Raw genomic sequence first — 12,146 nt, 5'->3', positions numbered from 1 at the left:
CAAGCAATGGAGCACCTCCTCACGAGCTCGCGGAAAAGTTGGCCTTTGCTTCCAGGCCTAGAGACAAAAATTGACGGCGCTTCTTCTCTTGGGGTATTTTCAGTCTTCTCAATTTGATTGACGGCTTCTTCTATTCCGCGGTTTGCACAATTTCAGCAGGTACGAAACAAGTTCCCAACCCCCAAGGGGTGTCCTCAAAGTATGGTCAAAAAAGTCAAGATGGCGGTCACGCGGTTTTTTTTTAATCTGCACGAGTGGAGCTTCGATCGCTCCGTCGTGACCGCCATCTTGACTTCTTTGGCCATACTCTGGGCGACTCTCCGCCGCCCACCCCATAAAATTACAGATTACCATTTCTGTTTATAAAACTTCAAAGCAGGACACGGGGACGGATCCTTCCTGGAGTATATCTCAGCCTGCCTTTAGAGTCTTCCTCGAGATTTCCCGCCAGGCACAAAAGGGGCCCACGCGCCACTACAAAGGATATCTTCGCTCCTATTCCAGAATGTCCTCTTAAAAAACTAAGCCAGAGTAATTGATTTGATAGTTACCCTGCTTTACCGCGATCCGATTCCAGGGAAAGGTTTTAAAAAGCCGGTTAGGGCTTAAACACTGCCGATGGTTGCCTTGCAAAACGGCCTCCTAACCCTCATTAGCCCCGAGTTCTTACAATCATACCCATACACATACCTGTGGGCATCCTCCTGTTTAAAACGGATTTCTTTCTAGGTTGACCGCGACACTCATATTCACTAGAGACCAGCCCACTGCCGACAGCTGCCGCGATCTTAACAGCAGCTACGTGAAAAGCAGACATTCAATCAATGATGTTTTCTTGCCTGGAAAATTCTAATCTGGGATCATCTTCAGCTCTCGAAGAAATGGCCTCCCGCCAAATCCGTGTGCACCCAGACATCTCAGCCCGGCGTCCTCCTCAAGCATTGGGGCAGCCTGTTTTTAACAACCCCTTCGGGATTTTGACAAACGTGGCTAGTCTCCTAATCCTAACTCGCGGATTCCCAGTTGCATAGCGACCTTCCGTGCCTTCTCCTTCTCCTCCTCTCTTCCAGAGACTATGGACTCTTGTTCCCATCATCCGGAGCCATCAGGCACGAAGTCTGTTACTGGGTGGCAATTCTGGCAACTGAAATCCGGCGCATGGGGGCATCAGGTTGGGTGTTCGCTTGCAGAAACTCTCCCACACTAAAAAGAGCACAATTTGTACTGTGTTAGGCTTCCATGCTTTTACCCAAAGTCCTTATTTAATTCTGAAGTGTCACAACTTGGAGCAAACAGCTACAATTTCTTAATATTCTTCAAGTCTGCCAATATTGTCCCACCCTTTTAAAACAGCAGATCTATTCAGATGGACAAAACTGAAGTACTTTCTTTTTTTTAAAGCGTAAGAAAAGTTTTTTTTTTAATCCCAATTTACTCTGCACTATGGATTGTTTGAAAGGAAGTGATCCATTGGGTCAAACTTTATTTAGGCAGGATTCCAGACACAGGCTTCTTTGGTCCAGCCAGCTGCCATCCTGAAGCTTTGGACCACAGCTTTTGTCATCCTGAGACACAACAGCCAATGATGCCACCAGGCCTGGAGAGACTGACTAGGGAATCAGTTTCAGGGTGCAGCCTTAAGGTAAGTTCAAAAGTCACCTGAATTTCCCTTTGGTGATCCAGTGGGTCTGGATCATTGAAGTCAATCCTCATTGATATCAGCAAGATATATTTTTTTTTAGAGAGTGAGAGAGGGCAGCCTTAGGCTTGCTGAGCAGGAAGGTGCAAGTAAAGCTGGAAAATGTTTGTGTACACAGCAATTTATATCTAGGGTTGTCTATGCATTACTTTCAAGAAGTAGGTACTTATGATAATAAACAGCACTTACTTCTAATCCAACCATGTGGTCAGGTTGGCTTGTGAGGACCTGGACAGGATTCGAGCTCTGCTTGGATGGAACTTATTTTGGCAGGCACAGTGGACTTAAAATAGGTTTCATATATGTTTATTGGCCTGGTTTGCACTTCAGGTTAAAACACATGATTAATCATGATTTACTGAATTAACCACAGTGGCTGATCTAAGCCAAGAGCCAGCAGACAAGCTATATGATGGCTTTGCTGTCTCTTCTGAGTCTCTGGAGCAAATCTGATGGTTGCCTAAATGGACACCAGTGTGAAGCCTGCTCTGCTCCTGTTCTTCATCCAAAATAATTCCACTGAATTCACTGAATTGAGCTGGGTAACTACTAAGCAAATTGTATCAGCTGTGCTACTGGTTTGTAGTTTCAATGTTTAATGGAAGGTTGGAAGAAGCAAACTCCTCCTTTCCAGCTGTAAATCCCATATACAATATATAATTAACCAATCTGAATGCATAGGTGTTGATATTATTATATGTTATGGACCTTTTAATCTAGAGGCTCCTGATTTTCTACTGAGATTTTTACAATTGATTGTAGCATCTAGGCCTGTGGTTAATGTGCATGTGCTTTATTGGTCAAAACCCCTGTTGTATTGTGGGTTTTTTTGTACTGTTTGATGTTCTGGTTCTTTTAGTCTGGTCTGCCTGTTTTTGTGGGTTTTAACTATTTTACTCTTTTATGGATTTTGTAAGCTGCCCAGAGTCTTCCAGAGTAGACAGCCATTTTAAATTGAGTACTATAAGTTAAGTTAAATTTAAAATAATATGTGATAGCATTGTTTTTCCTACCATGTCTGTACTTATAGACTCATTATAAATAAAATTACTACTGTTGCTATTGTCAGAGGACAGAGCATCCAGGGTACCTAATTATCAACTGGAATATTGTCCAGCAGGCAGCTCAGGAGAAAAAGAGTGAGGAAGGAAGGAAAGTCTCCTTCCAGTAGCACTCAACTCCACATAACTTCACTGGCAAAGCAAATCCATGTAGTTGTCTTGGCAACAATACAGGAGTTGTTTGCTACTGTATTCTTCCATAATACCTTTTGACCTTCCAACCCAGGGAGAGGTAAATAGCACTTGAAATCAAGTGTGTTGAAATGGTCACAGCTTCCTCTCTATATCCTGAAGACTGCTGGAACAGATGAGCCAAATCATAGCTATCCTGCAGCTACCATCTTGAAATAAGCTTCCCAATCTCATAGAAGAGTGGGTTGGGAAGGTAATGCTATCCAGCAAAGACTTGGGGGGAATAGTTTAGAGCAGTGTTTCTCAACCTTGGCAACTTTAAGATGTGTGGACTTCAACTCCCATAATTCAGCATGCTGGCTGGGGAATTCTGGGAGTTGAAGTCCACATGTCTTAAAGTTGCCAAGGTTGAAAAACACTGATTTAGACAAAGAGCATGACAAAGTGAATTGCCTTGCATTAGGAACAGTTTTGCACAAATGTGGAACTGAGTGTAGGTTTCTGAATGAGATGTGAGAGTTATACATTGGAAGTAAAGCATGCTTGAAAATAAATGGAATCATTTGCAAATAGCTCAACACGAAAGAGGAAGTAAGACAAAAGGATGAGTGATGTTCCCTTGGTCGTTTAATGTAGCTGGGGGCAAAAGCCTAAGGAATAGTTGTGGTGACATTAGCAGTACATTGACTGGGGACGTGAACATATGCATACTTTCATATACAGATAATACCATGTTGGCAGCTGAGAACCTGAATGATTTGCATTGAATGTTAGAAGGTGTGATGAAACAAAAAGTATTGAAAATTTCATGTATCACCAAGGTAATACTATTTGACAGGGAAAACAGAATGAATGATAGCAAGTTGTACATAAGTGGGGAAAATACGCTAGAGGAAGGAGATGGATTTGTATACTTTGGCAGAAATCAAGATGTGCAAATGCTCATGCAAAGGTAATATATGTGCTCCATTAGGAAGAATGAATGTTTTGAGAGGAAGAAGCAAAAATGGCAGTGCTCAAGAGCCCATTGCTACTCATTCTGTTATATGGAGAGTTGGGTGTGCCAGGAAAGACATAGAAGTAAATTAAATGTAGTAGAAATGGGCAAAGTAAGAAAAGTAAAAGAAACACTGCAGAGAAAATTCAGATTTACCACCAAAGACATTCTGTTTAGTTCATTATGTCCAAAAAATAAAACATGTTTCTTACCGAAGAAAAATCCAAATGTGTTAGATTATATTTATAGCCATAAAAACATCCAGGGAAGATGCAATCCTCTTGTATTTATTTAAATCATGATTTCCATTTCATAGGGGACAGAACTCTCCATTGAATTATACATTGCATTATGTGGGCTAATCTCTGCAGAACATGCTTAATCAGATTGGGTAAAGACTTAACAGTCCATTTGCATAATCTACTAAACTTGATTAACTTAATCTTGGTTATTTTTTCCTTTTGATTTAGCAAGTTGCCCAAAGACCATTTGTCTAATTTCTCTTGTGTGAATCCAGAAAATGATTAATGCATTAAACAAATTAAACCTGTTGTACAAACAAAGTAACAAGCTGAACACTGAGGTATAAACTGCTGTCAGTTGCATTATGTCATAGATAAGTCAATGTCATCACTAAACTAGTACACAGCTCTGTTCTGGGAGGCTAGTGCTGTACAAGAGGAAAGTCTCATGGCTTCCTTCTTCCTCTCAGCAAAATGTACTGAAAATAATTCTTGGAAAGGAGAGAGAGGTTTTCCTCCTCTCTTCCAGGAAAAAGTTAGACTTAGCTTGAAATTTCTTCCCAACAGTCCTGCTTAAAATCCAAGGCTGGATTTCTGCATTGCACATACAAGATGGAAAGAAAGTGTGTATGTGTGAATTTATCCAGATCTATATTCATAGTGTATTGGGGAGTAGCTAATATTGAACCAAAGATTATTTCTATAAGAAGCCCCCAACTTTTGAAAAATATCTTCTTGAAAGGCACTGAAAGCAATCTGGGGGTTTCCTCCCCCCCCCCCTTTAGCAAATAATTCTTTGAAAAGGTATTTGCGAAACAGGAATCTTCAGTGAGTGACTAGGGCTGTCAAAGCTACAAGTCACTGGATTATTCAGAAGCAACTCTAGGCTTGCCATCCATTGTATATTCAACAGTACATGCTGAAAACAGGTTGAGGTTGTAATCTCAGCTGCCTGATAAGAATATTTGTAATAAAACACATGCTTAGAAATATACATCTGTCATATTCAGACTTTAATTTTTTGGTCTTTGTGTATCTTCGAACATCCTTGGGGAACACCTTAAAATAATGTTATGGCTGTTGGCCAGCCAACTAAGAATTCACTCATTTTCAATAAGAAATACTATCAGGACTTGGTGATAGGTGGAACTAAAGGGTACAGTGGGGCCCTTTTGAGAAATACATTGACTGGGAGGAGCATGTAGGCACTACTTTTTTTAAAAAGTCATTAACAAATGAACCTGTAACAAAACATGATAAACAACAAGTATATGTAAATACTAAAGAGAGAAAAAAATTAACAGGAAAGTCTAGTCTAAACATGTTCTGCTTCTGTAGTTGTCTGTTCTGGCACTTGATTCTTGGTATTGTTTTATATCATCTTTATAGTAAATTCTTCCAAAATTGCTGGAGCATGATAGTCTTTACTTTTGCAGCTGTAAGAAAAATGGGAACCACATCTCAATAACCATGTCAGCTTGTAGTTCTCCTTGGGATGTCTTCCATAGTAGGTAAAACTTTCTGATAATAAAATATGCCACAATTTTTCCATCCAATTTCTCACAGAAATGTCAGTATCTGTTTTCCTGTGGTGAGGAAATTAAATTTGAATGAAATTAAATTATCATTAAATTTGGAGCTTGAAGCATAAGAATTACTATCTCTTTGGCACATTGATATACAGTTCATCCCTCAAAAAATCTTCAGAGTAATAGTTAGACTCAGGATACAACTTACAGTGCCTGAAATAATACTGAAATAATGTTTTTTTCCAAATTGAATTAATTGTATCACATGACTGCCACATATGAAGATACAAGTATGTTTAATTGTATCTTGTCTAAGTGATGAAACCACAGGTTTAATGTGGTTAAGTGTGGTGTGAAAAGAGTATTGTACCATCTGTAATTATTTTGAGAACTCCTTTGTTTATGCATTTATTAGAGTTAGGGTTACATTTATATATCCCTGTTTCTCTAGGAACTTAAAAACAGCTTATGTTTTATCCTGACACAAACAACCCTGTGAGGTAGACTGGGCTAAAGAAAGTGACCAGCCCAAAGTCAGCCAGTGAGTTTTCATGGCTGACACAACACTTGAACCCAGATCTTCCTGGTCCTAGTTTTATCTACTTCCTGGTCTTAACACTACTCCATCGTGCTTGCTCTTTTAAGCATGCTATTGCCCTTTTTGACTGATTATTCACCATGAGGTTGGTGTCATCCCTTAGGAATCACATAGATATTCCCCAGGATAATCTGTCCCCAACCAGATCCTTTGGATGATGTTTTTGGTGGCTCCTTTTTCCATTATGGTTCATCTTCAAGTAACTATTGGTATTTGGGGGTTTTTTTCTGCTTTTGGCTGTAAAGTCATTAAGTTACTATGGTAACAAATCACTCTGGCAGAGTCAGAAGGTCAAGCTTAAGTATCCTTAGTTTTGGGTGTGAAAAGATGACCATATTAGGTAAAGTTTTTAATTGCCCTGGAGAGGTATTTGCCTGGGCTTGTTAGTTTTCTTTCTACCTTCCTTCCATCCAGTCCTCTCTGAGCGTGTGTGAATGCACAAGCTTGTAAATGTTTTTGTGCTTTCTGTAAATACATTTATTTTTATAGAAATGCCTGGTGTGTGTGATTTTTCTGATCTCTCGGGCCAAACGCTTTCCAGCACACTCTGACAGGTTCCCAGTAAGCAGCCCAGGGAAACCCCCAGAGAGAGCAGAGAGATCAGCTCCACACCTCATGCACATTTTAAAGGCAGGTAGCAAAGACCTGTGAAGATTTTCTTTGGAGATTTGGAGATCTCTGCCTGGAGATTTTCCAGCTACTGCTAGTCTGCAGGACAAAGAAGCCAGCTGGGGTGACTTGCAAAAAGAAGGAAGAAGCCCTCAGCAATGCCTCTTGAGCGCCTATCAGAGACCAACTACTTAAATTGGGCCCTGAAGATGGAGATGTATCTTCGCAGAGAGAATCTTTGGCTGCCGATTGGTGAGCAAACCCCCCAAAATCCCAGTGCTGAATGGTTAGACAGGATGAGCGGGCTAGAGCCACCATTATTCTGGGAGTTGAGGACAATCAGCTAGTGTACATGAGAGGCATGCAGTCTGCAAAGCAACTTTGGGATGCTTTGAGAGACTTATATAAGGCAAAAGCAGGGAGTAAAGTTGCCCTGACAAAAAAGCTGTACAAAGCCGACCTTGCAGAAGGAGATAGCCTTCCTGAGCACCTGCATTATATTCAGCAGCTGTTTGTTGAGTTGCAGGAGAGAGGAATGGAATTTACACCTCTCACAAAATCCTGTATCCTCCTGTCCTCACTGAATGAAATGTGGGACACACTGATTTGTATCCTGGAGGCTATGCCTGAAGCAGGCCTCACCCCATCGTATGTTACACAGTGCTTACTCGCTGAATGGGAGAAAAGAGAGGAAAGATCCCCCCCCATCTCTTCTGGAAAGCTGCAGTACCAGAAAACAAGGGAAAAGAAGCTGAGGCCACAGCACTAGCTAGCCAGCGATGCTTCACTTGTGGTTCAGCTGGACATTTGCAGAAAGACTGTGCCTTGAGACCCAAGAGTAGAAAGACAGAGAAGAACAACACAAGGGCAACACAGAAGAAGGCTCTTCAGACAACCCAAATTGCACAGGTTGCTGAGAAGGGTAATTCTGATGTATGGGTATTAGATTCTGTGGCCAATTGTCATTTATGTAATTGTAAAAGCTCTTTTGTGTCACTGTCTAAAACTGAAAGACAAAGTGTATCTTTGGGTGATGGTCTGTGACCAAAATTATGGGACAAGGTGACTTGTATTTATCCTGCTTGGGAGAAACTCTGAAAGGTGTGTTGTATGTTCCAAATTTACAGTCAAACCTTTTATCTGTGGCACAATTGGCTGCAGCTGGGTATGCCATAACATTTAAGAAAAATTGTTCTGAGATACGTAAAAATGGGAAATTGTGTGCTACTGGTATGTTAAAAGACTCCTTGTACATTGTGCAAAATGCAAGGAAGCCAAGCTGCAATGCTGCAGTTGGCAACACTCCATACCATGACCAATGTGTACACCTGATGCATAGGAGATTTGGTCATGCTAATTTCAAGTATATAGCACAAATGCCACAGCTGTGTGCTGACCTAAAGATAAAACCCTGTGACACTGTGTAGTTTGCAAGGAATGCAAAACACAAAAAGCTCTTGTGAGTAAGCACAGTGACAGGGTTACAACTAGACCTCTAGAAATTGTACACTCTGACATTATTGGTCCTTTTGCTCCAGGTTTTGGACAAGCAAGGTATGCAATGACCATCATTGATAATATCTCAAGGTACACATTTATCTACATCTTAAAACATAAAGATGAGGCATTTGAGAAATTTAAAGGGTTTGTGACATGGGCAAATGGAAAATTCCCAAGACCTGTATCTGCACTCCAATGTGATAGAGGAGGAGAGTACCTTTCTCACAAATTTAAAAGGTTCACGGAAAAGGGGATAGAACAAATTCTTTCTAACCCTTACACCCTTCAGCAAAATGGTGTTGCTGAAAGGAGGGCAGAACTGTGCAAAATGCAATGGAATGCATGCTTAAAGATTAAAATTTATTGTTTAAATATTGGGCAGAAGGAATATCCACTGCCTGTTATGTACAAAACAGATTGTATAATTCTGTGATTCAGGACACTCCATTCCATTTGTTTTATGGTGTGAAACCAAAGGTAAACCATCTTAAGAGTGTTTGGTAGTACTGCATGGGTTCATATTCCAAAACAACAGAGAAGGAAAGGAGGCCCCACAACAAAGAAAGCCATCTTTGTTGGCTCTAAACAAAGCCAAAGGAGCTACAGGTTCATAATGGGAGAGAAATTGATAATTAGCAAAAGCGCTTCTTTTGCTGAACAAAACTGGGGAAGATTAAACTCTAGCTTTCCAGTTGATCTAACAACAGAACAGCAAGGACTTGCTGATGGTGATCTTTTGCCTGATGAGGACATTAAGCCAGAAAAGCAAACTGAAGACAGATGTTTCTCAAGAAAGTGATAGGAGTCAAAATTTAAGCCCTGTATTACCTCACAGATCTCAGAGGAGTAATAAAGGCATTCCTCCATCACGTTTTCAGGCTGAAACAGTAAAGGCTTTTCACATATTCACAGAACCTGAGTCTTTAGAACAAGTGAATGCTTTACCACCTGAGATCGCACAGAATTGGCATTCTGCCATGCAACAGGAATTAGCATCCTTAAAAGAAAACACAACATGGAAATTGGTAAATCTACCCCCCAGTGAAGGCTGTCTAGGTTGTAGGTGGGTTTTCAAACTGAAAAGGGATGCTGATGGCAAAATCCAAAATTATAAAGCAAGGTTGGTTGCAAAAGGGTTCACTCAAAGGAAAGATTTAGACTTTGACAAGACTTTTGCACCAGTTACTAAAGGTGAATCAATTAGATTACTGTTAAAAATTGCTTCACTCAAAGGAATGTCAGTTCACCACTACAGTATGACATTCAAACTGCATTTCTCTATGGTGATTTAGACCACAAATTATACATGCAGCAACCCCCTGGCTATGAAAAAGGGGAGAATCTGGTCTGTGAATTGCAGAAATCAATCTATGGATTAAAACAGGCTGCTAGATCCTAGAACCAAAAATTAGATGAAAAACTGCAGAATTTTGGTTTTAAAAAAGGAAAAGCAGATCCATGTGTATATGTGAAGAAAGACAAACAAGGCTGTATGTATCTGTGCATTTATGTTGATGATTTACTGCTGTTCACATCAACAGAAAAACAAAGGCTTGATTTTGAAGCCTGCATGAAAAGCCATTTCACCTTAAAAAGCCTTGGAACAGTAACAAATTACCTAGGTTTGGAAATAAACAGAGAAAAGGATGGTAGCTTTCTGTTCAGGCAATATAGTAAAATTCAAAAGCTCCTGGAGGATTTTAACATGCAAGACTGTAAACCAGTCCCTACTCCTATGATACCATCTTGCAAGGTTCAAAGTGATTCTTTGGTGTTTCAGATATTTTTTTTAATGTCCCCTATATACTGTCACAGAAGAGTGCAGAAACCACTTTCATTATGGATCATCAGCTGGCAAGTCGACTTCCATAACAGCAATGTGAAGTTCTCATTAAATCAATGGCACGATAGTATCAAGTGCATGTGCTCTCCACTGAAAAACAACTCAAGTCCACAGCCTGCTGCAAGGATGAGATACGTTGTGTTTGCCTAGTATACAGTATCTCATGGTGGTGATGTTCAGTACATGTTCCCCAAAGAGACTGATTAACTAAAATTGCCAGCTGATGAGCCACTTATAAGCATAAGTGGCAACCCAGGATCTTCTTTATTACTGTTTTGATGCAGAGTTCCTCCCAAGTTATAAACAGACCAAAAAGACTTTCAGTCTGGAAATTTGGGTCAGCTGGAACAATTTGTAAAACTCCAGATTTTAGCAAGAAATGCAGATGCTTAGGATTTCTATAAAACCAAGGCCTCTGCTGAGTAATTTCATTTAATGGGATCATTTGATCAAAAGATGTCAGGCCCTTTACACACCCACAAAAATGTACATTTCAAAAAGCAGATGCAAGGATCAAATCCAACACAGCATGAGCACATTTTATCCTCCAAGCTCTGCTCAAACCCACCCCTCTCCCCAATTAATCTGAACTGATTGCAAGGGGGAACCTCCTACAAGTCACCAAGAAAAATAGATAACAAAGTCTTAATTTGATTCCATCCAAAATGCAAGATGACTAGCAAGATTTTAAAATGTGTGGACTACTTATGTATGTATGTATAGGGAGAGGTACAAAACTCACAGCTTTCAAAATGGTGCCAAACCACAAATTTCATCAACCATGACGGTTGCTCCCTGGGGCTGATGGGAATTTGAGTTCAGCATCATATGGGGGACCTCACGTTTTCCTCTGCTGATTTACAGACTGCTGTATGCTTATAATAGGTAGAATTATTTGTCTCAGTACATCTTCAGAGAAATACTCTTGATGATTACTAAAACAATTATATAAACTTCATTATAGTAGTAGTGGGCAAAAAAGTTGTGCTTCTCCTTCCCCTGCCCAATTTTGAGCAAAGAATGGAATTTTAAGACAATAAGATTATGTCTACCTAAGAATGAGCCCAGGGATCAATACACAATAGCTGTGTGATTGATTGCACTGTAAATCATCATTCCATGGACATTCTGATCTTGATAGAGTCCCCCTGGCATGTTGTAGTACGTGGTGCCGCTTCTGGCATTTCCTTATTCCATCTGTTAAAACTCAACAGGCATTGGCTCAGCTCACTGACAAGCACAAACAAAACTGTTTTCCACAGGTGTGTAGAAAATCAATGCAACACTGCAGCCTGCAGGTAATTCTAAAGATAACATATCATTTCTGTGTTTAAGAAAGTAAGATAACTTCTTACACTTGAATAAAGGGGAAAAGGGATCCTGCAGCACATTAAGGATGAATCAGTTTTATTATCACATCAACCTTTGTTGATTGGGAAGCTTTTTGTCAGATGTCCATCACACCATACCTGATGAAATGGATGATGATCCTCAAAATACAAATGATTCTTCCTAAGATCCCACAAGACTCTTCTCCCTCCCTTCCTTGGGTCTCATTGCAAAAGACTAACACAACTCTGTCTTTTGAAACTTGAATCGATGAATAAACAATAAGAAATAATGAGTAATAGAAAAGTCAAACATTTTGTTCCTTGTCAGAAAAGCTTTTAAAATATTTTCTACAATGTGGTCATACAGTACAGACAGTGGAGAGAAATCAATAAAACTGACCAAGAGCTCAAAACTGCACCTCCAAGGGCATTCAGACCACAAATATCCCATGAACAAATACCAAAGCTCAATCTGGGCCAATACTTTTTGGAGCAAATATTGAGCAGAGTTTCCAACTCCATCCAGATTTTCTTCCACAAGTGTCTTCAGGAAGGATGTAATGTGTTCATGTTCTAAGCCACAGATTTTGCCACATCTGAACCTG

At 40.0% G+C, this 12,146-nt stretch overlaps 1 long non-coding RNA gene across 1 annotated transcript; it reads right to left on the bottom strand.

The window, feature by feature from the left end:
* Window positions 1-5,364: 5,364 nt before the first annotated feature.
* LOC134494956 (uncharacterized) lies at window positions 5,365-11,883 on the bottom strand. The gene is made up of 3 exons (XR_010067734.1): window positions 11,680-11,883; window positions 11,263-11,514; window positions 5,365-5,717 (listed from the first exon to the last, which is right to left on the bottom strand). It is a non-coding gene; the product is annotated as an uncharacterized LOC134494956 (long non-coding RNA).
* Between the last annotated feature and the right edge of the window lie 263 nt (window positions 11,884-12,146).

Source organism: Candoia aspera, chromosome 3 (genome assembly GCF_035149785.1).
Source record: "Candoia aspera isolate rCanAsp1 chromosome 3, rCanAsp1.hap2, whole genome shotgun sequence".
In the NCBI taxonomy this organism is placed as follows: Eukaryota; Metazoa; Chordata; class Lepidosauria; order Squamata; family Boidae; genus Candoia; species Candoia aspera.
The sequence above is the reverse complement of the archived record's forward strand: the minus strand, read 5'-3'. Positions and strand labels throughout refer to the sequence as shown.